The following is a 27150-nucleotide window of genomic DNA, read 5'->3' on the forward strand; positions in this document are numbered from 1 at the left end:
ATAAGTATACATTTGTAACTTGAATACACCTAATAATTTATTTCAAGGAATGAATGAAAGGTGAGAATTTTGAGACAAGGCTGATAATTTCTTTTAAAACACACAAAGAAATAGGGTAAATGGAAGCAAATATGAAGTCAAGGTAGAGTTGCTTTGTTTATGTGTTTTTGATTTCTTTTATGATTTTTTTTTTAATTTTAAAGGTAGATTTTAAAATAGTTTTTTCTGTGAGTGAAAATAATCCTTTAGAGACAGAGAAACTGAAGATACAGATGAGAGGAAAATAAATAAACGTCAGAGATAGGAGTAAAGATAAAAGGCCATTGATGCAGGCTGTTTTGACTTGGTAAAGGGAAAAAGAATAAATTCCCTCAGATAGGTTTCCTACTTCTGCTAAATTATGAGGCTAGGCTATTAGTTGAGATTGTGATTAGGAAGAGAAGTGGAGACAGGTTGAGGAGAAAAGAGGGAGGGAAAAGTAGCACGTTCTAGAAGGCAAAGCCTAGGGTCTCCTTTCATGTAACTTTTTAAAAAGGCAACTTATTTTGAAAAGAGATTTTCTGAAAAACATTCTACTACAGGGATAAAAATCTGTTTAGAAATGATTTTTTTCAAAATCCATTCTACCACAGTCTACTGTTCTACCCTTTCTAACAGAAATCTGATCTGATAAATGTATCAAGAATATTTGTATTTCTTAAATACATTTCACCATTCAGAACACAATAAAAATTCTGGAATATGTTCATTGAGAGTGTATAAAAGAACAGTAGTATAAAACTAATGCTTTGTTGTGATCACTTCACTGGCCTGTGTGTCAAGAAGGGAAAACTTCTGGAAGGAAGTTATATAATTTCAGGGGCAGTGAAGTACTAGATAATTTTAGTTACAGGGAAAAAGATCAGATGCTTGAAATTTAAAATAATTTCAAATCCTTTCACTAAAGCTAGCTAAGTTTTCTTGAGCATTGGCTACATATCAGAAAATATAACACATCACACCATTTGGCTAACAATAATGAAGTGAGATATTCAATGAAGAGAGACTATGATTGTTAATATCATAGTCATTTTGAAGGTTAAAAATAGGCCAAGAATTGTTACTTTTTTTTTCAAGGTCATGTATACAGTTAGAGAAGAGGAGGAATTTGTTCTAGAAAATCTCATTTCAAAGCACAGCCTTAATTTCTATGCATAAACCTCCTATTTTTATATATTATCTCATTTATTAAATTTTACCAATTTATAATACATTCTATTTTTTTGATAAATAAATTATAAAATAAGGCTTTTCTTCTACATTGTTTATAAAAGGCATCTTGATTTCAGAGATGTTAAACTATGAAGAAATTAAACTATGTGGCTTAGAATTAATAAAATATAGTAATTGAAGCCAAATATTTTAAGTTAAGTAATGTCAATTTGATAGATTAGGGAGCAGAGTACAGAAAAGATTCAGTCGCCTTGCTATGGTAACAAAGTTAATGTGACAACTGAAGTTGAAAATATACTTTTAAAACACCAAAACATACTCACTTAAGCCCCTTCCTTCCTTCCTTCCTTGCTTCCTTCCTTCCTTCCTTCCTCCCTCCCTCCCTCCCTTCCTTCCTTCATTCCTTCCTTCCTTACTTCTTTCCTCCCTCCCTCCCTCCCTACCTACCTACCTCTCCTGCTTGGTTTGTTCGTTTTTTTTTCTTTCTTTCTTTCTTTCTTTCTGTCTTTCTTCTTTCTTTCTTTCTTTCTTTCTTTCTTTCTTTCTTTCATTCTTTCTTTCTTTCTTTCTTTCCTTCTTTTTCTTTCTTTTCTTTTCTTTTCTTCTCTTTCTCTTTCTCTTTCTTTCTTGCTTTTTCTTTCCCTTCCTTCTTCCTTCTTTCCTTCCTTCCTTCCTTCCTTCCTTCCTTCCTTCCTTCCTCCCTCCCTCCCTCCCTCCCTTCCTTCCTTCCTTCCTTTCTTTTTCCTGTCTCTTTTTCTTTCTTGAGAGAGTCACACTCTTTTGCCCAGGCTGTAGTGCAGTGGCACTATCTGGGCTCACTGCCACCTCAACCTCCTGGGCTCAAGCAATCCTCTTAACTTAGCCTCCTGAGTAGCTGGGACAACAGGTGTATACCACTAAGCCAGGCTAATTTTTGTATTTTTTCTGGAAACAGGGCTTCATCACTTTGCCCAGGCTGGTCTCAAACTCCTGAGCTCAAGCCATCTGCCTACCTCAGCCTGCCAAAGTGCTGGTGTTACAGGCCTGAGCCACTGTGCCAAGCCTAAGCTATTTCTTAAGTCAATAATGATATACCTGAAGCTATGATTTCTAGATATTTGCAAAATTACTTCTATTTTGAAATAGTTCCATTAAAACTTAATTTTATATCCATTCTCATTGTGTTAAAAATTAAAATCCTTAAAATGAAAAGTCTCTGCATTGTATGTAATAGAATGATTTACTGAAAAATAAACGTGCACTGCTGTCCCAGCCTCATTCACTTTAGAGACACTAAAAAAGCCTTCTTTTGAGGAAAAATTATAGAAGTTAAAGATGCCTATCTTTAGAAAGGAGATTTCAGCTTTTAAGACAGTCACCTTTAGAAGTGAAATGCTATACCTATGGTTTAGGGAAAGTAGTGTATTGATTATTTGTGTTTTAAGAGTTAAAAATATGGTTTCTTGTTCCAGCTACTTGGGAAACTGAGGCAGTTCTTCTGGAGTTTAGGAGTCTCAGGCCAGCCAGCCTGGGCAATATAGTGAGACATCATCTCTTAAAAAAAAATAGCCTCTTGATTTCTAGCTTAATACCCAAGAGAAAGATTCTAATTCCCTTAAGTCTTAGGGCGAGAAATACCTGAGCTGCCTTCTGTCACAGCGTAATATGGCAGAGTAGGGCAATCTGGACAAGGGCCCAGCTGAATATCATGTGCCAGGGCTGTTGAATTTTGGTGCTAAAGTTCACAAATCTTTATGAACTGTATAATATATATAACTGTATATATAGATTTTGATGAACTTTTTAATGTTATTGGTTTTTGTTTGTTTGTTTAAAACTTATAGGATAAAGTCTGATCTACCAGGATGTGATACTGAACCAGCTAACTGGGATTTAGATATTTCATGGGATTTTAATTTGAAAATGGAAGAGAGATATGTGATCATGATAGCACTAGGAGTAATGAAAAAACGTGACATTCTAGTTAACTTTGTCTCATTAGCAGAAAGTAACAGCTGAGGAGGGTAGTAGAGAGAAAAATCCTGCATCACATTGGGTCCTGGTGGGGAGATATGCCAATGTATAAAGTTGAAGGTGACAGTAATAAAGAGGAAAGAACAGTAATAAAGAAAAAAGGAAGCAGGGTAAGTCCCATGGGCTTGGAGTAAGATAGAAAGAGGAACACAGATGTCAACCAGGGGCAAAGAAGCTGATCCAGGTATTTAATAATAGAAGGCCCCTTTGAGGTCCTCAGAGCTAGGAGCTCAAGAAACTTTATTTGGTTAAGTTTTACAGTAAATATATAAAGCTCAAAATAGACACAGAGAAGTCATACCATCCAGGAATTTGATTTTTATTTCCCTAGTTTTAAAATTTATTTAATAAAAGACAGCATACTTGCCAGATATGACTCTTTTACTATTCAAACAATTTGTTTCTCCTTATCTTACAGAGTCTATATTATGCTTCGAGTATTCAGAGTAACTCTGCTACACTTTATTTCTATGTAAATATATATGAACTGAGCTAACTAGCAGTCAAAAACTAATGATGCAATACATTGTAAAAATGTTAAAAGAGACAGTCTAAAAAAGTTGCCAACTAAATTAAAATCTTCATTTATTTCTATGTTGAAGAATTAAACTCTAAGTTCAAAAATGATTGAAAATGCTAAAGTCAAATTTAAAGCACAAAAAATATAGTGCTCCTCTTTTTACAAATTGTTACCGCACAAAATAATCAATTGAAGCTAGCTGAATTTCTGTTTGCATGCAAGGAGATAATAGGGGCTCTTAAATAATAGTTGTCATTGTTTGTTTTCTCATTTTATGATGATAATATGAAAATACCTGGATATATTAAGAATCAGAAAATTCTGAAATCAGAATACAGTCAGTGCTAGCACATTGATGAGGAAATAGTCTACATTTTTTTATTGTGATCCTAAACAATCCACTCAATTTAATTCATAGTCTTTTAACTGTCTAGAAAAAAATGTTAAAAAATTTAAAAACATTCATGAACTGTATGTCATATTAGTTTGGGGACTTGGGAGACAAAGTCTATTGTACAACTTTAGTAACCTATCATAGAAAGTTAATTAAATCAGTAGAAACCTTTCATAATTCAGTGTCTACTTATAAGAAAAGGAATACCTTAATGTGCCCATTGTTGCATGCATTCTTCTGGGTATGACACAATTACAATTTTGAAGAAGTTTTAGGATTTAACGGAGCTACTCTTTTTTCAATTCAGTGGGAACGGCTGAATAAATGATAAAACTCAATGTACTTTTCAAAAAGCAGATTGCATTGTTCTAAAGCTTCCATATAGTATTCAATAACACATCATTTAAAAGTAATATATGGTCAATTATTCATTCATATATTATTCTCAAATGATAAAAAATCCATGTTTGCAACATTGATAATGATGTTATGGTGATGAGGATGGAGATGCTGAAATGACATTGATGATGATAGTGATGATAGCAAACATTTATGGAGCATATACTATGTTTCAAAGGAAGCCTATGCAGTGGATGCTAGAATTTCCACATTTTCCCAAGAAGAAAGGTGATTGAGATAAAGAAAATAAATTGCTCAAAGTTACACATGAATTTGATGACCAGAGCTGGAATTGTACATCTAACATAACTCTAAAGCCTTTCTACTTATGTAAAACCAATGAAAATTTCTATAACAATTACATTTTTTTCTCTAGTGATCCAAAAATAAAATTGAGTCTAATAATTCTAGCATCCAGTTTTTAACATTAATTAAATAGTGTAGGATTGCTATGAAGTCAAAATGTACACTTAGTTATATATCAAATGAAAGACATAAAAATTTTGTTTTCACATTAATTATGACCCACAGCACTAAATTTGTATGCATATAAGTATTAAAATCTGGTTTGCTTTCTAATAACACTATCAAATTTTAATTCATTACATATTTGACATAAGGAATATAGTCATTACTGTTAACAGCTACTCTTTCTGTGTACCCATACAACCTGACATTGCCTTAGAGGCTTTAAAAATAGTATCGCTAAAACTCAACCGTTGACATGGTGTAGAATAATAATATAGTGTCTATGATTAGTTCATACAGGTGGCAAAAGTCACACAATGTATTTTTGTTCAGTCCCATATGTGACAATGGATTCCTTATGACACTTCCCTGTCATGTGCCAGAGAGCATTAACTGTAGTAAGTAAAAGCCTGAGATTCCAAAATTAGCTGTTTCCTAATTGGTTATATGACTTATGGGAAAACATTTAATATTTAAGAATTTCAATTTTCTTAATTGTAAAAGTGGAAAGGGTAATAACGCTCATTACATAGTATACATTTCAAGTCTTAGCACTCTCCCTGAACCACAGTAAACTCTCAAAAATTGTACCAATAATAATGATAATGATGACCATGAACGTGAGTTATTTGTGAATTTTTTACTTACCTGGCTTTGCAGTATTTTCTTCATTGATTCCTTATGCTGTAAATTCTTTTTAGATAAATAACATAATATTCTTTATATTCTAATCTCCCCTGGTAGCTCTTTCTTTCCTAAACAGTATATAATTACATTCATTACCCCATCATTCTATTCATGAGTTATTATCCACCAGTCATTGACAACCTTTGCAGTAAGATTTCAACATTTACAGATGGCCTTCCACAATTATTTTAAATAAAATTACTTGTTTTTCCAACATTTAATTCCAGGGAAGCCTTTTTTTTTTTTTTTTCAATTACTGTGCTTATAATTTGTACATAATTTAATCCTTATTAAATGCATAATTTATATTCTACGTTTCTCATAGTATTACCTATCGTATTCTAATTATGCTGTCCTTAACTAACATTCACTGAATAATGTCTCATATGTTATTTTATACGTGATGATATAATGGACTCAACATAGAAAGGAGTAGTTAGCTGTTTCGAGTGAGAAATTAAGAAAGCAAGGCAAAAGTTCTATACATTCAAGGAGAAGTGCTGGAAAGGGTACACTGAAGAACAAATCTCACCTGTCTTACTCCATTGAAGATATAAGGGATCATTTTTTTCCTAAGAATATTTATGAAAAAATCAAGTTGACCTGAATTTTATTTACATCTGAACTAGTCATACTAACAGCACCTTTAATTACACGAAAATAATTGAAAGGTATTTATAAAATATCTGACAAATATCCAGTTTGCAGACAATTTGTCTAACCATCTACATATCTTTTTCTACACGGTTGCCTCTCCTAATACAGTGACTAAATAATTGTAAATAATAAATGATCATATGAGGATGACTGATTGAATTAAATTGTTATGTTGAAAATAGTGCCAATTCCAGAGAAAGTTGAAGTAGTCTGGGACTGATGACATTTTTATTTCCTAATTAAATCACTAGAGAAATGAAGAAGAAATGATATAATTAATAGAGTTAAACATCCAATTGACTGTGTTTATTCTCCAGGATAAGTAATTAAAAAAATAATCCAACCTTAAGAGATAAAATAAATGACCTCTCAAAAATATCTTGTAATTAATCTGTTAGTTGGTCATAGTTCCTCTTTTCTCATAAATATCTCCAATGATGTCATATAAGCTTAGTTAAAACACACACACACAAATCTACCTATGGTTAATTTAATGCTCAACAAATGACAGTCAGTAGAAATTTATCAAATTACAGCATAAAATAAAGATTGAATGTATTAATTAATATCTAAATGCCCCATAAGTAATCAAAACAACAACAAGGCTGTGTAGATTTAAATCATTAAATAAACAATAAAAATATTTCTATTCATGCTGACCTTATGAAAATTTCCAAAGTTTATGATTTTCAAACTTCATTAGTTTTATAGAATATATATATATATAAAACACCCATTCACATACATATATAGTGTGAGCTCCATATAAATATGTACCATTTATGTACATACATTTATATAAACTCATATATAATATACATAAAATGGATATATAAAACTATAACTATATATATGTTTGAATTATACTAATGATGTATGTAATTTTACTATAGTAGGCTTTAGTCATTTATTGAGTGTTTAGTTGAATAATCATTTTTTTTAATTGGGGCAATAAAATGAAGGAAATTTGGGCAATTTTAATTTGAGGAAATGTGAAGGATTGAAAACAGACATAAAGTTGTGTAAGGTAGTTTTCTATATTTAATATCTTTTCTTAATTATATTTGTGTCTACATAAAATCCTATATGAGATGGAATTCAATATATACTTATTGAGCATCTATTATGTGTCCATTACTACTCTAGAATTCAAATGTGGTAACATTTTAAAAAAATATTAATGTATGAAATATTTTAAGTCAATATAAAGAATTTTTTCTCTCTTTTTGTTTTTGTTTTTTGAGTAGGAGTCTTGTTCTGTTGCCCAAGCTTCAGTGCAGTGGCACAATCTCAGCTCACTGCAACCCCTTCCTCCCAGGTTCAATTGATTCTCTTGCCTCAGCCTCCAAAGCAGCTAGGATTATAGGCTCCTGCCACCACATCTGGCTCATTTTTGTACTTTTAGTGGAGATGGGTTTTCACCATGCTGGCCAGGCTGGCCTTGAACTTCTGACCTCAGGTGATCTGCCCACTTCGGCCTCCCACTGTGCCTGACTAGAACTTTTATTTCCTGAGGCATTTAAGACCTACGTTTCTGATGTGGTGCCTCATCACCTCAAAATAGTTTATGCTGTATTAAAAAAAAAAAAAAAAAAAAAAAAAAAAAAAAGGACATTGTCCTACATAACACAATACGGAGAATCAGAACATTAACTTTGATCACTGTCTAATTTTCAAGGCCCATTCGCGTTTTTCCAGTTATACCAATAATGTTCTTTATAGGAAATGGTCTAACCCAGAATCACAATTTGCATTTAGTTATCCTGTCTTCTTCAATCTGGAACAGCTTTGTAGGCTTCCTTGGACTTTTCTGACCTTAATACTTTCGACAGGCCAGGTTTTCTTGTTTGTTTATTTTTGGTAGAATATTCTTTATTCAAGATTTGTCAGATTTTTTAATGATGAGGTTGAGATTAGCTTAAATTGGAACACCACAGAAATTATGTTGAATTTTAAAAAGTATTACTTAACGCAAAATAATTGTACATTCTTATAGGGTGTTGTGTGATATTTTGGTATATTTATACAATGTATAATGATCAAATTTGGATAAGATGTCAAAAGTCCAGGCAAAGAAGCCAAACTAGATAAATTGATTATATCAAACTAGAATGTTTCTACGTAACAAAGGAAACAATCTATAGATTGAAGAGATAACCTACAGAATAGGAGAAAATATTTGAAAAATATCCATTTGACAAGAGATTAATATTCAGAATCTAAAAGGGCCTCAAACAACTCAACAACAGAAGAAATAATCTGTTTTTAAAATAGGCAAATGATCTGAATAGACATTTTTCAAAGGAAGACATAAAAATTACCAACTATATATAGACATGGTCAATATCTCTAATTATCAGGAAATGCAAATCAAAACCACAAGGAGATATCATCTCACCCGTTAGAATTGTTATTATCAGAAAGATAAATAGTAATAAATGTTAGTGTAATAGTCATACACTATTGGTAGGCATACAAATTAGTAGCACTGTTTCAAAGAACAGTGTGGAAGTTCCTTTAAAAACTAAAAGAAAAATAAATAAATGAAACCTAAAACCATATTAAATCTTCATAGAAACTCTATTTGATATATTTTACTTCTTCATCTTATTTTCAGATGAGAAAATTAAGAGGTGTAGAATTTAAGTAACTTCCCCAAGGTCACAGATATATTAATTGTCAGGAGGAACAAACACTGCTTGAATCTATTGCACAGAATCATATTTGCTAAGCTGTACTGCTTCCCTAAATCTTATTCCTAAATGACTAAAAGCCAGATTAATAGAAACATGGTGGTTGTGAAGCTAGTAATAAATTATTAGGCTAAAGTTTTTGAATAACACTACACAGGAGTGGAAGTATTATATCTTTATAAATACCAAAGAAATCTAGTTTTATAAATTTCTAACAAGCATAGCCTATAAAGAAGAATCTTTGAGCAGAAATGATTGTAAATCCTAAGTTAATAAATCAAACTAATTTTCATTGCCAAATTTCCAAACACAATTAAAATGCTAATACTCATTGAGAATCTCCACAAATCCAGTGTTTTTCAAACTTCAAACGATTTTGTTAATGTTTCTCATGAGTGTTAAATTCCGTAGAACATTTAAGAAAACACTGTTTTAGGGGACATTTTGATGATCCTGCATAGATTATGCCATTTGGTGCTGAGCTGTATACTCAGATGATGTATGAAAATTAATGCTTGTTAGGCCATAGCTAACAGTGGATCTATGAATGTGTACTGATTCGAATACATTTTTAAGGAAAGAAAAATGATGAAAAGCAGAGTGATCTCAGAACATGGAAACAGAGCAAAAAGGGCAAGCCAAAAGGATCAGGAAAAAGTGGAAGAATTCTATTAAATTAGGACAAAATACAAAAATAAAATTTATATTAAAATATTCTTTATAAGGACTTAAAAACATATAATTTGGAAATGCTGATTTACTAGAGAAAACGAAACAGACCATGCAAATAAAATACACAATAAAAGACAAATAAGAGAATTTACATGCATAACATATGTTTTTAAAGGAGAGTTTATAGATTTCAGGTTCTAGGTAGAATATAGAAAGATATGGCAGCCCTTTGCTCCCTCTCCAAGAAGTAAGCATAAGTTACAAAATTCATAGCTTTAAAATCATCAGAGATCTATGGGAATACTGAAAACAAGATAATTAGAATTTCAGGAAGGCAGGGGCTGTTCTGAGATGGGCAAATAATCATTGGTAGTTTTCTGCCTTTAGGAAGTTGTTGATTCTAGGTGTTGACAAATTTATTTGGCTTACACATTTACAGAGACTCTCAGAATAAATAGAAGTCACCAAGAATTTTGGTAGTTGTATGGAATTTGACTGAAAATTGTGGAAATTTGAGTCCCCACAGATGCATTTGTTTCTCCTTGTAGGAGCCAAGGGAAGACTTTCCTTTTACTCTCGAAGATTTTCTGAAAATCACTTAAGAGAGGCAGATGTATAGGAGAAAGTGCATATAAATTTATTATTATTATGTACATGAGAGCCTTCAAAATGAGGACTCAAAGATATAGAGAAAATTGTCTATTGTTACGCTTAAGTTCAAGAAAGTAAGAACATCCACGTAGAAACATGACTGGAATAAAAGTGTACAATATAGTGCTAATAGACTGAATGGGGAAACCCATCAAGACCTGTCTGTCTAGCATCTTCACAGCCTTTCTGAGCATGCATTCCTTCCTTTTGGGTATGGGGCAGAATACTCTCTGGAATGAGAGTCCTATGGCCGATAGTCAAAAAAGGTAGGTCAGATCATTCCTTTATGTCCAGCTTTTAAACAGAAAGGTGGAGGAAAAGTTGGAGTAATATTTTTAGGTTTTATGGCTGGCTTTGGGGAAAATGGCTTCTGATTTCTAAGACCTGTCTTGGAAAACAGGGATTCTAATTTCTGTTGCTAGCCTCTGGCAGAATGGGACTAAGAGACAGAAGGGCAGGAGAAGGTCAGAGGAAAACTTTTGCTTCTGAGGCTGCTTCTGAAGCCTTTATTTTTGAGTATTGTTTTCTGAGTCTCAACATCCTCATTAGGTATTTGCTTAGTTTGGGGGATGTATATGGGTGTACCAGAAACTAGATTGAACACTTTTAAAAATTAAACCGAAATTTGCCAGACTACTATGAAATTTAGATGACAATATACTGCTGAAAAGAAAGAACTTCCTTAAACATACAATTGCTATCCCTTTTGCCAATTTATTTGCCATACCTTGAATCTTTGGGTTAAATTTTTCAACAGAGAGAGCTAAATATTTCATAGTCTTTTAGGTGGAAAATAAAGAGATCACCAAACTCTCAATTAAGAGATCAGAAATAAGCATTAATAAGAAAGGGACAGATAGATTAAAACCTCAATCAAGCCCAAACCAGATCAGTCCTTAAGAGGGCCTTAGTTCTTACCTATCTCTGCCTAACAGAGAGAAAAGAAATAGTTTTTGGTAGATATCATCTGGAATATTTACAGATATTAGTGAAAGAAAAATAAGCAGTTTAAAATCAAGCATTATTGCATATGCTTGAACATATTTAAAAAGATAAAATATAAAATTAAGAGAAAATCAGAAATCATTTGACATATATTTTATACAAGGATTTTAAATAACTGTTGTTAATGCAGTAAAGGAAATAAAGAAAAATATCAACAAAATAGATGAAATCATGGTGATTTTCAACAGAAATTGAAATCTGTAAGAAAGAAGAAAATCATTTTAGCACTTGAATCTGAGAGTAAGACTTTACTGGATGAATATACAAGATGTGTCACAGTAGGAGACAGGACTATTGAACTCAAAGTCCAGGCAATAAAATATATTTCAAGTGAAACAAAGAGTAGATCAGAAAAACAAAGGCATACATATCAAGCCCCAGTTAAGCCCAATGTGTGGAACTGGATCCCAGGAAGACAAGAAAGATTATGGGAAAAATGAGAGGATATTATGTGAATCCACAATGACTGAGAAATTTCTAATATTATAAAATATGTCAGTTCACAGATTCAAGAAACTTAGTGAATCACAAACAGTAAATACAATGTTTTTTTTTAAAGTCCCCACACCCAAGCACATCATCATCGAACCACCAAAAGCACAAGAGAGACAGAAAGAGAAAATCTCAAAATCAATTAGAGAAATGAACAAACATTAAAAAAAAGACACTTTTGAAAAATAAATCACAAGACCAATAGCCAGTTTTCTTTAAAAAAAAAAATCTGGAGTAACATCTTTTAAAATGCTAAAAGGAAAAAAAAAAAAAAAACTAACACCAATGTGTACATTCTATACCCTAAATTATATTTTTAGGAAACAAAGACAATCAGAAGATATTTTAAGACAATTTGTTCTACAAACACCCAGAAGAACTAGTGTTGCTGGTTGTGGTGGCTTACACCTTTAATCCCAGCACTCTGGGAGGCTGAGGCAGGTGGATTGCTTGAGACCAGAAGTTTGACACACACCTGGCCAATCCAGGCTGAAAACCCATCTTTACTAAAAATACAAAAATTAGCCAGGCACTACAATTACAGTGCCTCAGCCTCCCAAATATCTGGGATTACAGATACTTGGGAGGCTGAGGCACTATAATTGCTTGAACCCAGGAGGCGGTGGTTGCAGTCAGCTGAGATCACACCACTGCACTCTAGCCTGGCAGGCCAGCCTGGGCAATAGAGACTCTGTCTCAAAAAAAAAAAAAAAAAAAGTTACCAGCGGTTTTCAAGGGGAAGGAAAGCCATCACAGAAGCAGACATGAATCCGAAGGAAAAAAAAAAACGACAATGAAGCAGGATAGATATGGTGGTAAATACAAAAATAGCTAATCTATAACACATTCAGAAGTAAAATATAAAACTGTAATTGTAAAAAGTTAGAGGTGAATGATATAAGCTGCTGTGAAATCCAGTCCTTTTCAAGAGGTAGGATTGATGGTAGACAATATATGTGAGAGAGGATATATGGTGTAATTCTTAGGTTAACCACAAAGCAATCATGCAAGAATGTATAACTAAATGTTAATAGAAGGTAAAACAATAAAAGCTATGTTAATTAAAAAGCAGGAGATGAGAAATAAAAGAAAAAAGAACAAATGAACAAATAAAACCACACTGAGATGATAGAATTAAATTCAACTACATCAGCAACTTCATTAAATATAGTTTGAATAATATAAAGGATGGAAAAGCTTTAAAGTCTACAATAATTAACTTTATTTTAAATTAACAAAACAAATCTCTATTAAAAATTAACAATTTTAATACTCAAAGTATAGAGAAATAGCTAGATATACAGTGCATATTCATTACACACACACATACACACACAGAATATTTGAATAAAATAGGAGACATTCCTTGTTTTTGGCTACAATGATTAATATTAAAAGAGATTTATTCTCTCTAAATTGTCTCATAATTTAGTGAATTCATTTCTTAGCTTATTGTTAAGAATATATTTTAAAGACAAAGCAAAGTTAACCTTAAAAAAAAAATAAGTTATACTTGCTCTGGCCTACTTTAAGACACACCTCAAAGCCTTTTTATCAAAAAATCAGTGGGCAAATATACAAACAAATTCAGGGAGCTGAATAAATATTATAACAATTGATGATGGAAGGATATATTTTTTATTAGATGTTAGGAAAGTGGCATACTATATGGAGAAAAATAAAACTAGATCTCCACCTATGCTAGAAGCAAAATAGATTCTAAGTAATTAAAACATAAACTTTTAACTATAAAATGCATAGAAGCAAATGGAATGTACATTATTCATTGGTAACGGATTTCTTTGTAAAGCCTCAATTATAAGGTATCTTAGACTGCCTGGCCAAAACTTAGTAACTTTAGTTTATCAAAATGCAAGATTTCTGACCTGTCAGAGATAATAGATAAAAAGAGATAAGAGTTTAACATTCAGTATACAGAAATAAGTCTTGATTAACAAGAGTGCAATATAAAACAACTCCAGTATAAAGGTGTAAATCATAAACTGGCAATTTAAAACCGCCAAAGTTAATACATATTTGACTAAATGTTAAAAATCATTGGTAATTAGATGAATTAAATGAAAATGGAAATGAGATATTTTAGAAAGAGTACATGAAAAAAAAAATAGCAATCTGGGCATTGAGGGAGATATGGAAACAAGAGGCCTTTTATATGCTCTGGTAGTAGAATAAGCTAAAGCAGCTAGCCTAGAGAACAATTTGGCATCCCAGGGTCCAACTGAGGATGCACCTACTCTGTGGCCTATCAATTTCATGTCTGTGTCTGTATCCCAGAGAAATTATTACACAGATTTCACATGGGAACATACATGACATTGTTTGTTGCAGTAGAATTCACAGTGGCACAAAACCAGAGACTGCCTTATTGTTTATTCCTAAGAGAATAAACAGGTAAACTGTTGAGAATGATAAAAAGAAAATACACATAATGTTTAGTAAAAAAAGTCATAGAGAATGACAAACAATTTAATATTGTATGCAAAAGTACATGTACACTAAACAACCACATGCATAATGCAGGAACTCATCTTTGTTTCCATCTAAAAAAAAAAAAAAAAAAAAGATGCCCATTGAATATATTAGAATGGCTTCCTATGGAGAAGTGTGAGAAAATTGGGGGAAATTACAGTGAGGTATGAGTATAAAATAAAACAGAAACAGGCAGAGAAAGGAATGTGATGGTGTCAGGGAAAGAAATGGAACAATGAAACAAAAGAAGAAAGAATAAAAGAAAAGATAGACCAGGCTGGATGACATAACAAAACTCATCTTTACTAAAAATACAAAAATTAACTGGGCATGGTGGTGTGTACCTGTAGTCCCAGCTACTGGGGAGGTTGAGGTGGGAGGATCACTTGAGCCTGGGAAGCTGAGGTTGCAGTGAACCAAGCTACTGTCATTGCACTCCAGCCCAGTTGACACAGCGAGATCCCATCTCAAAAAAAGAAAAAAAGTGTATATATATGTATATATATATATATATATATATATATATATAATGGTATATATATATATATTTATATATATATATAAAAGAGATATATATACTTTTTTCTTTATATCTTTATATAAAGATAGAAAGACAGAAAGAAGAAAGAAGGAAAAAAGTAGTCTTTTGAGTTGTGTTCTATTAAAGGAATATGATTGTACATGACATACACTTTATTAGTAAGACTAAATTAAAAATCAGGGAAAGAAAATGGGTTAAATATTATATTCTGTGTTTTAAATGCACAGATGATAGATGTTAAACAACTATTATTCAATCATGTTCCCCTGATGAATTTTTAAAGTTAGAAGACCAGTATGCTAAAACTCTTCTCTGAAGTAAATGACTCTAGTACATACATGAACAGATACCTAAATGAGATTTTTAAAAAAGAACAGATTTATTAAAATGAATACTACAGAAAAATTTTATTGCAATGTCATTTTACCTTCATAACATAAACACATTATATATTGAAAAATCTCAAACATGCTTTTATTTGCCCTCTCCTAAAGGCTCCTTCCTGCATATTATCAGTTTAGTTTAACCTTTTTTATTTTTTTAAATGCTTCAAAGTACTTTGAAAATTGTTTATAAATATGGGATCATTTATGTCACACCCAACTAAATCAGAGTCCAGTAGTCAGGGTACATAGCATCTGTTTCAAGAATTAAATGCTTCATAAGCCCAGCTACTTAAACAGCCTGCTATAATCCTAAACCAGTTTTACGTAGTAGCTGTTAAAAAAAAACCTGCCATGACTGTGAGGCTGGTTTTACCTACCATAATCACTCACCAGTCAGAGCTTGTCTGCTCTCCAAAGCTTCTCTAGTGCAATAAACTTTCATTTAAAACAGTATGTAACATCTATCTTTTCATTAACGTCCCCAACCTTCTCTTTGTTTTATGGACATATTGAAGACCATCTGGTTTGTGTGTATGCCCTGAATTTAAATTATTTCTTCCTAAATAAAACATTAAATTTAGAGACTTGTCTCTATATTTTATTTTGACTTTGATAATATACAACATTACTTTTCAGATTTAATTTTTATTTACAATTTAGCATATATATATATTTTTTTTCTATACTTATTTTAATGTAAGAATGATTTTCTGACTGGCACTTAAAATACCTGGTCAGTTCACCGAAATATAACTGGGTAAATGGAGACATATTTTTTCAGAAATAAATAAATAAGGAGGACATAGCCTCCCCTCTGCTTTTGCCCAGAGCCTGTTATTTTTGAGGGCCCTCTTAATGAGGCTAAGTGTAGCTACATAACGGGAACTGCACTGATGTTTGCTGACACTCCTAAGGGGAGATTCCATTTCTACACACAGACATTACTTGCTACCAAGAATGAAAACATTTTTCTCAAAACAATATCAGAGACTTAATAACCTGTCACATCCTTAGGTGTGTTTACATATTCGGAAATGCTTACAATGTTGTTATGATAAGAAAACAGATTAAGTTTATTTTAAAAAAAAGTGCTTTGTCTGATTATTCTGAGTTTTTTTTTTGTTCTAAATGTCTGTTTATATATAATATGTAGTACACATGCAAATTATCTTATATATTGAATGACAGTATTAGTTAACTAAAATCTGGCTATGGTAACAAATAAAAAGGAAAATGATTAATTAAACTTCACAGTAGATGTATATAAATTTTTTAGCAGACAGAATAACCTGAGCTATTGTAAGGTAATTAAAGAGATTTATGCATGTATTTTGACTTGAATTCATAGAGTGTGATTATTCTGTATATGTGTTTGTGAGTGATGCTCATTCATTCACTGATTTATTCATCTCTAAATTTTCTCTCCTGAACAAACATCATTTCTGGGATTACATATGACATAAAATATTATGAGTCATCCTCATGAATCATGCACACTACACTGCCTGAAATGCATATTGTGTTTGTGCAAATGGTAATATCAGAAGTACCTATGTCTAAGGTAGTCGAGCAAACATACCTACAAATTTCTAAATCCATAAAATACCGTTTTGGTGAGATTTTTATGTACATATCCAAATATTGAAAGTCCTAGATGATGACATTGCTGTTTATATTTACTATTAAGATAATTAGGTGAATAATTTATAACAAATAGACTTGCAAAAATGGCCATTCTTATGTCAGTGGTCATTAAAAAGAACATAATGCAACATGATGCAAAACATGAATATGTTTTTATTTATAAAGTCACTAAAACCTAGAATTGACTTCCAGGCCTTTACATGTTTTACTAAAGCTTTGGCTAGTATAAATATATTAATTGGGATCAGGTGCCTTGGTTCATGCCTGTAGTCCAGGCACTTTGGGAAGGCGAGTCTGGCAGATCACTTGAGTCCAGGAATTCAAGGCCAGGCTGGATAATATAGCAAATCCCTGTCTCTAAAAATATGTAAAAAATTAGCCAGGCTTGGTGGCACACACCTGAGGTCCCAGCTACTTGTGAGGCTGAGGTGAGAGGATTGCTTGATCCTGGGAGATGGAGGTTTCAGTGAGCCAAGATGGTGCCACTGCACTTCATCCTGGGTGACAGAGCAAGACCCCATCTCAAAAACAAATGTTTATATATATACACATATTTGTATATTTATAATATATATACATAATATATAATATATACATTATACATATATATAATAATATGTATTATATATACAGAAATATATAAATGATAAAGAAACATAACACTATTAAATAAGCTCTTTGAAAGATTATCACAACCTGATCAATTTTGTAGTTGGAGGGTCTCTGGTATAATAGTACAAAAACCATGCCTCTTACATTATAAGAAGTTGATCTACTCTCTCTACATTGTTGAACAAATTCAGCAAGAATGATTTTGATCAATGGGCAGAATAAATAAGGACCTCTGGATTTGAATTTATACCCAACAAACAAGCAACAATCAAGATATTCACAAACATTTCTATTATATTCCACAGAATCTAAAATTTTGTTCTTCGGATACAATATATTGGATTAGAATTCTAGCTTAAGAAATCATGTGAAAATAAAAATGCTGATGGGAAAGGTAATAAATTCAATCTAACCTTAAGGCTCTTGAGGCCTCTTTTGCTCACCACTGAATTGCTCAAGGACAGCATACGCCAATCCAGGAATTAATCATTAATTAAAAGTTTGCTGAGAAAATGCATAACTAAGCATATTTTTGTTAAAAAACAGATTCCAGAAATTTTTAGAGTTAATTGATAGCTTATTTAGTCTTATTTGGCTGTGGGACCTTTAATTTCCCTCAACCTTAATTTTTTAAGCTGTAAAATAGGTAGAGTAACATAGAATTCAATTGAGTGCACCAAAGATGAAGGGGAAAAGAGGTGTAGCAAGATGTGCTAGGCTATCAATCAAGTAGTCTAATGCCATTTATTTTGCCTTGTTAGTGAAAACATCACTATCAGTGTGTTGGGTAACCAGCAGTAACAGAGAGGAAATGTGTGAGATAAACCTACAGTGAGGGACAACTTTAAAGCAAAATTTTCCTGTTTCAGGAATTTCTTAGTTAAAAAAAAAAAAAAAGGTAATATTTGAGACAATCTTATCCTGTTAAATTCAATATTTTGACACAGCTTTTGCTCTTATATCATAGTGACTGTAAGGCCTTTTATTCAGGTTAAGAGGGCAAAGGTTTTCTGCCAATGGAATTGAAGTATTAAATAACTAATAAGAAGCAATGAAAAGTTCTAAATGGAACTTAGAACCTAAGAATATTTTATCTTTGCAGAAAACTATTAGATTAGAACAAGTTCTTCATTTTTTGGCCATTGTACAGAAACCATCACCCTGTAGTTTTTCTCTTCACATGTGTCAGTTGTTTTCTCTTGGTCACCTCCAGAATTTTGTGATTTGGAACCTGTAATTAAACTAATCACAATCTTGACTTGGTAGTATTTAAATTATCCTCCCACTGCAGTACATGCATAAAGCTTTGTTTGAAGTTTGTGTCTGTCAGGGGAAGAAGGCATTTCAAAGAAAGATATTTACATTTCAAATAGATGTTCTCAATGCTTGTACTTCCTCCAGTCATTTATAATTCAATCAATTGGATATGAAGTGCTGATGCTGAAATGCAGAAGTAGGAAGTTCCCATTCTCTCAACTTTAAAAGTATCTAAATCAAATCTGGCTCTGGTCAGTAATGGATATGCCAACACTCTGAATACTGCCCTGACTTAAAAAGGAGTTGTTTTAAAATGGCTTGAAGGTTATAAAAAAAAATACATTTCCACTAACACAAAAGGAAACAACCTCACTTCTAAAATGTTATGTAGTAGGAATATAATCCACTTACTATAAAAATATTGAAGGATATAGAGAAAGTGGATATAAATAACCTGGCTGCCATAGCATGCACACTCATATGAGTGTGTGTGTAGGAGTATGAGGCGGTAGTTTCTGTTTTGTGAGTTAAAATTAAGTATCAAATACTTCATTTGGAAGTGTATCCATTATATATAATCTTTCTATCTATGTAATATAAAATATAGTTAGTGTGTAATATATGCTATAATGTTTTGTAACATGTGATATATATATCTTTTTAACTCCCTCTTTACTAGTAAGTAGGTATTCTATAAGTGTTTATTGAATGAATATTTGATGCCCTTCTAAGTGATTCTAGAATGGTGGGGCAATTACCTTCGATGATAGGTTATTTGCTATTCCTACCCGCAACATAAATAAATTGGAGTAGATGGCCAAAGAAACAGAAATAGAATGGTGCATACAGGAATAAAATTATTTTGCTGCATTAAAAAAATCAACAAAAAGTACAAAATATCCTAAAGATGAACAATTTCTTAAGGACTTATTTCTTCCTGGTGACTATCAGGAAAACCAGTGCTCCAGTGCTGTAGTAGGAAGAAATGAGGCAGTTCAGGTTCTGTGAGAAATGTCATCAGTTCTGCAGTATAAAACAAGCCAATAAAACTAATCTACAAGGGGCTTTTAGAATTTGATTAGATTGTAGATTGCAAGCATTTTGTGTAGTTTTTGTAAAAACAGCAATTGATTTTCCCCTCTAACCAAGCAATTTAATCTATGGTACAAGTCTCAAAGCCAGCTGTGGGATAGTGGGTTTCCCTGCAGGATCAGTGAGCTAGAAGTAATACACCTGCCACTTGGCTTCTGAAATAATCGTTTGGCAAAGATAATTTTATTGGGCAGGAATAAAGGTTAACAACCTTTGTTAAGGCTCTTGAGAGCCAGAATAATTCAAGGACCACATTCATCTCACCATTCCTTCCTCTTTCAGTTTTGTTGCTTTTTGTGATGAACAAAAATTGAGACCAACATGTTTTAGTTTCCAATTTATCATACTTGTTCAAATATGCATTTATGTGAAATATATTAAATATATGGCACTCTCTGAGGATTATGCCAGAAAATGGGAGGTAATTATAAGAGAAGCAGAGGATCTTGTACAAACAAGGAAAATACATTTAAAGAAAAAGCTGAATCTGACTGGATAGCCGCACAGAGTTAAGAACTAGTTTACAGATCTTGCTTTTTTTCTGGGAAAGGGATATAGTGAATGCTCAAGAATTGCATTGGGCTTGACTTTGTAGATGTCACTTCTAATGTACAACTATTTTCCAACCATTGCCCTGAAGTTCCCTGCCTGGGGCCAGAGTGTTTTTTTAAGGAAGACATTTAATAATAGGTACCAGTGTCATTACATGAACAAATTTGTAACCTAAACACCAAAACAAAGTGATCAGCCTGAAATTTCTAAATTTTAAATCTTCACATATGTCCATAATCAGATAGGATAAGATGGATGGTGCTTAAATAAATCACAGTTTACCAAGGATACATAGGTATACAATAAAAAGGGACAAAAGCACCCACGATATTGTGGAAGTCACATAAAACTTTAAAACGGTTCACACACATTTCACCTGCCAAAGAACAATGAGAAGTGAATGTATTTCTAGATGATACTTATCAAAAGGTTATCTTTCCAAAGGTATCTAAGTTGTAAGAGTTAAAAGTAAACAGTTTAGAAGGATTTTCCATGGATTATTAGAAAGAAAGAACTAACATTAATGGTGCTCTTGATGAGCTTGGTACTATGCCAGGCAATACACATATTGGTATGACTTTTTCCCCCCAACAAGTCTGGCAATTATCTACAGTTATTCCTCTTTTTAAGAATACATGTAGACTAAGATTCTGAGAAATTAAATATTTTCCCCATGTTACACAGTTAGTAAGCATCATTAGATAAATAGTAAACTCAAGGCCATTCATTCAAAAGGTCTAAATATTTTGGACAGTTCGGAAAACATATGAGACATTGAGGCTATCAAATTTTATTAACTTTCATTTTTTCACATTGTGTCAAACATCCTCATTACATGTTGGGGAAAAAGAGTGGAAACATTGTAATATAATAATAAATGCATGTTATTTTATCTGAAGAAAAAAAAAAAAAGGTACCAGTGACTGCCCAGAGAGAAGAGAAACTGGACTGGGGAAGAACTACTGAAGTAATAATTAGGGAGTGGGAATGGCAGGGGGAGGCAGCAGTGTGAGCAGTGAGCAGTGAGTGGTGCCTACCGATCAATAGTAGCCAAAATACAGGGTATTGCCCCCAACATTGCTTCTTGAGAAGATGCGTAAACACATACTCCTAGGTCTTTACTAGTAACTGTCCTCACTCTGAGCCAGAAAGGTTCTCAGTGGCCTAGCAAAGCCACAGCTACAGGATGCTAGAAACAAGCCTGCCATAAACTACTGTTAACTTTCATCAATTCTTTATATTAACTGTAGTGTCACTTTGAGCAACATAAAACTATATGAGCTCTTGTTTTCTTATTTTGCAACACAAAATAATAACTCCTGCCCAGAATGTTTTGTAGAGACATTATGAGGAATAACATACTACTTTATAGTAGTAAATAAATTGTCATTATTATGTTAGCCTATCATTTTTTGATTATTTATAATGTTTCAGACACAGTTTCAAACATGTTACATATATTATCTTAATGTGTCATAACAAAATAATATCTTTAATGTAAAATGTAAAGAAAAATAACAAGAAATTTAGTTTATAACATTGTCTCTCCCTTGCTTATATGAAAGAGAGTTTCTCTTTCTCTATTATTAAACCAAATAAATATTCATATAAAGTTTGAAAAATATAGAAAATAGGAGAGAGGAGAACATAGTCCCTTCCCATCATACAGACACAATTCTTAATATTTGTATATACAAGTTTGCCTTACTCTCTAAATCTTTTGTGCCTTGAGTTCAGGTAATGCAATTTTGGATAGCAAGTTCAAATTGAGGCATACTAAATTATTCAAATATTGAGTCTCAGATATTACCTAGTAAGATAGAAAGATATAAAATGTTGTCTGAGTCTAATTGTTTCCTAAGTTCTGATATTGAGAGTTCAAAGAGTATTCCTCCTATATTTATTCATGTTTTAAAGAAATATTTCAAAAATATGCACAAACATATGTTAAAAATAAGATACCAGTATATAATATATAAATCATATTTTAAAATATATATTGCTTTTTCACTTTTTTCCTTATTGTAGAACAATTCCTTGACCAACTGAATCTCTGATTTTAACATAGAATTTTTAAAATTTGCTTGTTTTCCTACTTTTGAATATTTTGTGTGTGCTTTCTGCCAAAATTAATCTATTATTAATTATATCACAATAAATATTTGTTCTAATTTTTGTTTTCTTTGTGTCTTTTGCATTCTTTTCTGGAATATATCCCAAAAGTATAATGAGAAAAGTAAGAAAGTTCAGCTATTTATGACTTACTTTACAAAATGCTAAAGAGTTTTCACATTTACATTCCCGTCTTCAGTTGTGTTGGTATCTTCTACCTGCATAGCCAGGTCTCTGCTATATTTCAAGTTATGTTTCAAAAGGTACACAATCTTTAAGTTTGAATTAGTTTATTTTGATTTCTGGTCAGATAAGTTTTCACCTTCCCCCATATATAGCTGCTGACTGTATGTTTCTCTTTTTACTCTTTTTAGTGAAAATTTTGGTATTATATTAGTATCCTAGTTCCCTTATTTATTATTATGCATCACCAACTTCAAAGTTATTTAGCATAATTTATTAAAAATATAAAAAGATAGGATTTATGAGCAGGAGTCCCTTTGTTCCTGCCCTTTAATAAAGCTCCAAGATTTGCCATTGAGTAGCCTGTATGATTGCTTTTATGAAAATTATCTTATCCTGCTTCTCTTTACAGAATTGAATATCTTTTTGACTCTGTAATAACAGATGTAGGTGATGGGGAGGAAGACAGCAAATCACACTGCCACGTGGGTTCCTATGCAACAATTTTGCATGTTCTTCACATGTACCCCAAAACCTAAAATGCAATAAAATAAATAAATGGGAAAAAAAAATAAAAGAAAACAAAGAGTTAAAAAAAATAGATAATAGGGTGATGTAGTATCAAGAGCACTCAGATGATTTTAGTGATTCCATTTTGGATAGCCTGGATAAAATGTAAAGTGTATAACAAAGTAGAGAAATTTAATCCATTGTGTGTTAAGATTATTGCCCACAACCAGCTTTATTTTTTAACCCTTATGTTTATTAAAGACATAGAATTCCTCACTTTTTTATGTAAGTTTCTTTGGTAATCTTATTGAAGTACTTTGCAAATTTTTGGTAAGACCAGTTAATCTTAATTTGAACTCGGTCTAGTAAAAATGTATTTATTATATTTGCTTTATATAAATTATTTATGAAAATCTAACAAATAAAAATTGTCTAATAAGTAATTTAATCACAGAAGAATGACCCAATGTAATTTCAGATATTCTATTATTATTGACATAATACAAATTCACTTAATTTTTCCTCTTATTTAAAATTATTCATTCTACAGAGACTTCTCAATGTTTTAGAATATATTATTTTATTAACGCCAAATAACCCTCAAAATTTTACTTTATTTTCCTTCAAGCAGGATCTTGCAGTCATGGAATCTTGGCTCACTGCAGCCTTGAATTCCTGGGCTCCAGTGATCCTCCTGCTTCAGCCTCCCAAGTAACCAGGACTACAAGTGTGCATCACCTGGGTAGTATTTTTTATTTTTTGTAGAGATGAAGTCTTACTATGTTACCCAGGTTGGTCTCAAACTCTGAGCTCAAGCAATCTTTCTGCCTCAACTTCCCAAAGTACTGGGATTACAGAAATGAGCCATTGCACCTGGCCTACCAAAATTTGATGATTAACAAACTAGTCTAAGTTGTTCTATGGCATTCTGGAAAGTGAACCTCATTTTCCCTGTCCTAGTTAGTGCTTTTTTATTTACTTCAATAAAGATCTTGTTCTTTTTAAAAATTTTGCATCAAATTATCACTTGACAATACATGTTTCAAACCATCTTTCTTTGACATTGATTGGTGAACAATGTTGGATTTATAAGTCATTATAAAGTCATTCTTTGGCATGCCCTGAAATTGATTAAAACCCAAGTAATAATAAAATGCAATTATCTTAATGTGTACAAATTTTTCAAAATTATCTATGAAAGAGAAAGCATAAAATCACTTGGAGAAATAATTTCTATTCTAGGAAGTAATGTAACAGAAAATCCTCTGCCTCTTTTAGTTCATCAATTCATATCTTCAGCCATTTTAATTAACATGTTATTAAATTTTGTGACAGATTTAATAGCAGCTGACAATTGCAAAGCGCTAGCTAAAATAAAATCTAACACAGCAAATTTGTTACTTGCAAAAAAATATCATTATTGCCGAGTCAACCATAATTTGCTTTTCTCTCTCTCTCTTAAGGAAAAGGTTGCAATTTGGGAGAAGATTTAAGCTTTAGCCCCCACATATTAAGCAGAATTAATTATCTATTTGCTTAGAAACCATATATTAGCTCCAGTTTATCCATCCACTGGGTAAACGATAGACATTTACTTGGTCACTATGATAGATTTGAATGCAGGCAAAAGCATCAATCAGTGTCTACAGCTGATTAGTTGTTGGTGTCTTTGACAGGCTCTTCCATCTCACTGAATGAAAGCCAGCTGATTGCTTTCACGTCTCTCCACATCCATTGCCCTCCACTGCCAGTATATTACATAGCTAATGCTGAGGGTAGAAATTTCTTTGTGTCAGCTAACAGTGAATTTCCCCACTTCGCTGATGATTACATCCACGTTGATCTCTTAGTTCAAATTACAGAATGAGGCTGGTCAACAATGTGTGGAAATGTGAACCTTTTAAGCAGCAAGTAGAAATGGGTGAAAACAGTTGTGTTTTTAATAATAACATCTGTTCTCCTTACGGCAGAAAAAATGACATAAATGTACTTCCTTAAAATGTACCTTTTTAGATGACATGATAAAAATTGGACATGTCGAGATTAAGAGCTGCTAGTTGAGAAATAAATGACTGTAATAGGAGGAAAACAGTACCCTTGAGATGAATTCAGGTTCTGAAAGTACAATAGCAATTAGCACTAAAACGGTCATTAAATTGATGTTCATTTGCTCTTAAAGTTTGCTCAGGCCAATCTTTTATTGCTAGGATATATGTTCAAACTCCATTATGAACAGTGTAGCTTATCTGTGAGCCTGAAGAACAGATGGAGTGAATTTATTTGTAGAAATATTTGAGCAAGCGGAAAGATATGAATTTTGACTTTTTTGACACCCAGCATTGTCTGGCATATGTGCAACTGTTGTTACTAAACACATATAAGAAACAGATCATCCACAAACAAAATGAATTTCTTAATTAATTTAACTTTCATTTGTATACTGAATTCAGGGTGATGTATCAAGTCCTAAGAAGCCATTTATATATGTTTCAAATGACACTACATCTACATCATAGATTCAATAGCAATGCAATTTCATGTTCTTCCCCTACTTTTTTTTTTTTGCTGTATTTACCAGATTTTATGTTCAATGCTTGAGGTTATTCAGCAAATAAACATGAATACCTTCAATCTTCAATTAACAATATGCATACTCCAAATTTTACTCGATAGCCCATAATTAACGAATGTGGAAATTGAGTACAATTGTACCATCATGAATTTCTAAATTTCGTGTAATTTTTAAAGGAATTTTAAAAATTAAATATAAATGTGAGTATTATTTATAAATATAATCACATAACTGGAATTAGTTTTCAATTTTTCTATGAATATTTTTATTGAGTAGGGAAAAGGAAAGAATATTTATGCATAAATGTAATGCAAGTATGTAAGAAATGAGAAGACAGAATTCAAAGTCTGTGAAGAGAGTGGTGGCTCCTGGTTAACCAACATAACATATTCCCAAACTGAGTTGTTCAGACATGAAGTGTGATATAGAGAAAAACTCACAATTAGCAATTATCACGTATTAAAGTAATGAGTAACTGATTTCTATATCCTAACTGATCTCGTGAAAAATATATATATTTGTGATTGATAATCATATTTAGTTCAATTTATCTTATTTAGCTCAATTTATTTGTTTTAAATATTATAGTCAGAAGACAGAGACTATTTTAAAATACAGGAATCCAGGGCAAAGTCAGTGTTAGAATATTTGTAAAAATGTTACAATATCAGAACAAAATGTGTACCTATAAACATTTCATAAATATGGTAAGCTACTAGTCAAAGGATAACTACATAAGTAACATATATGTTTAACTAGACATATAGTTGTATAGGACAGATTTCTCCAGGCCTCAGCCAGTCAAATAAAATAAAATATTCTCCATTAGAACCCAAGCAAAAAAGAACACTTGGCTGCAAAGTGAATTTAGTCATTTAACTTATGATACATAAGGTAATTAATCAGAGACATAATCAGAAATCACTGGTTATCCTAGAAAAATTGTTCTAACTAAGAATTTCTAAGAATATATCTACATGCTACTTACATCGTAAAGACTTGTCTACTTCCTGGTTGGAAATGCAACAAAGCATCTACTTACAATAGAATTAAAATGTATAAAACCAGATATAGAGGACACTAAGAAAGATCATGTTAAGTCCCAATGTCTGGATTTTCTAGAAGAAAACATCATTATTAATTAAAGTTATTATTCCGGAAAATACTTATCCATGATCATTTCAGAGTCAAGAAACTGCTCCCTCACTAAACTAAGGATATTTCCAATATAGAGACAATGGCTTTAGCCCAAGTTGTTTCCTGCACTGTTACCTACAGCAGAGAAAATTGGAAATAGCCTAAATAGCAAATAATAGAGGAATAGTTAAGTATGCTA

Source organism: Sapajus apella, unplaced genomic scaffold, assembly GCF_009761245.1.
Source record: "Sapajus apella isolate SASKATOON/1434 unplaced genomic scaffold, GSC_monkey_1.0 scaffold24, whole genome shotgun sequence".
In the NCBI taxonomy this organism is placed as follows: domain Eukaryota; kingdom Metazoa; phylum Chordata; class Mammalia; order Primates; family Cebidae; genus Sapajus; species Sapajus apella.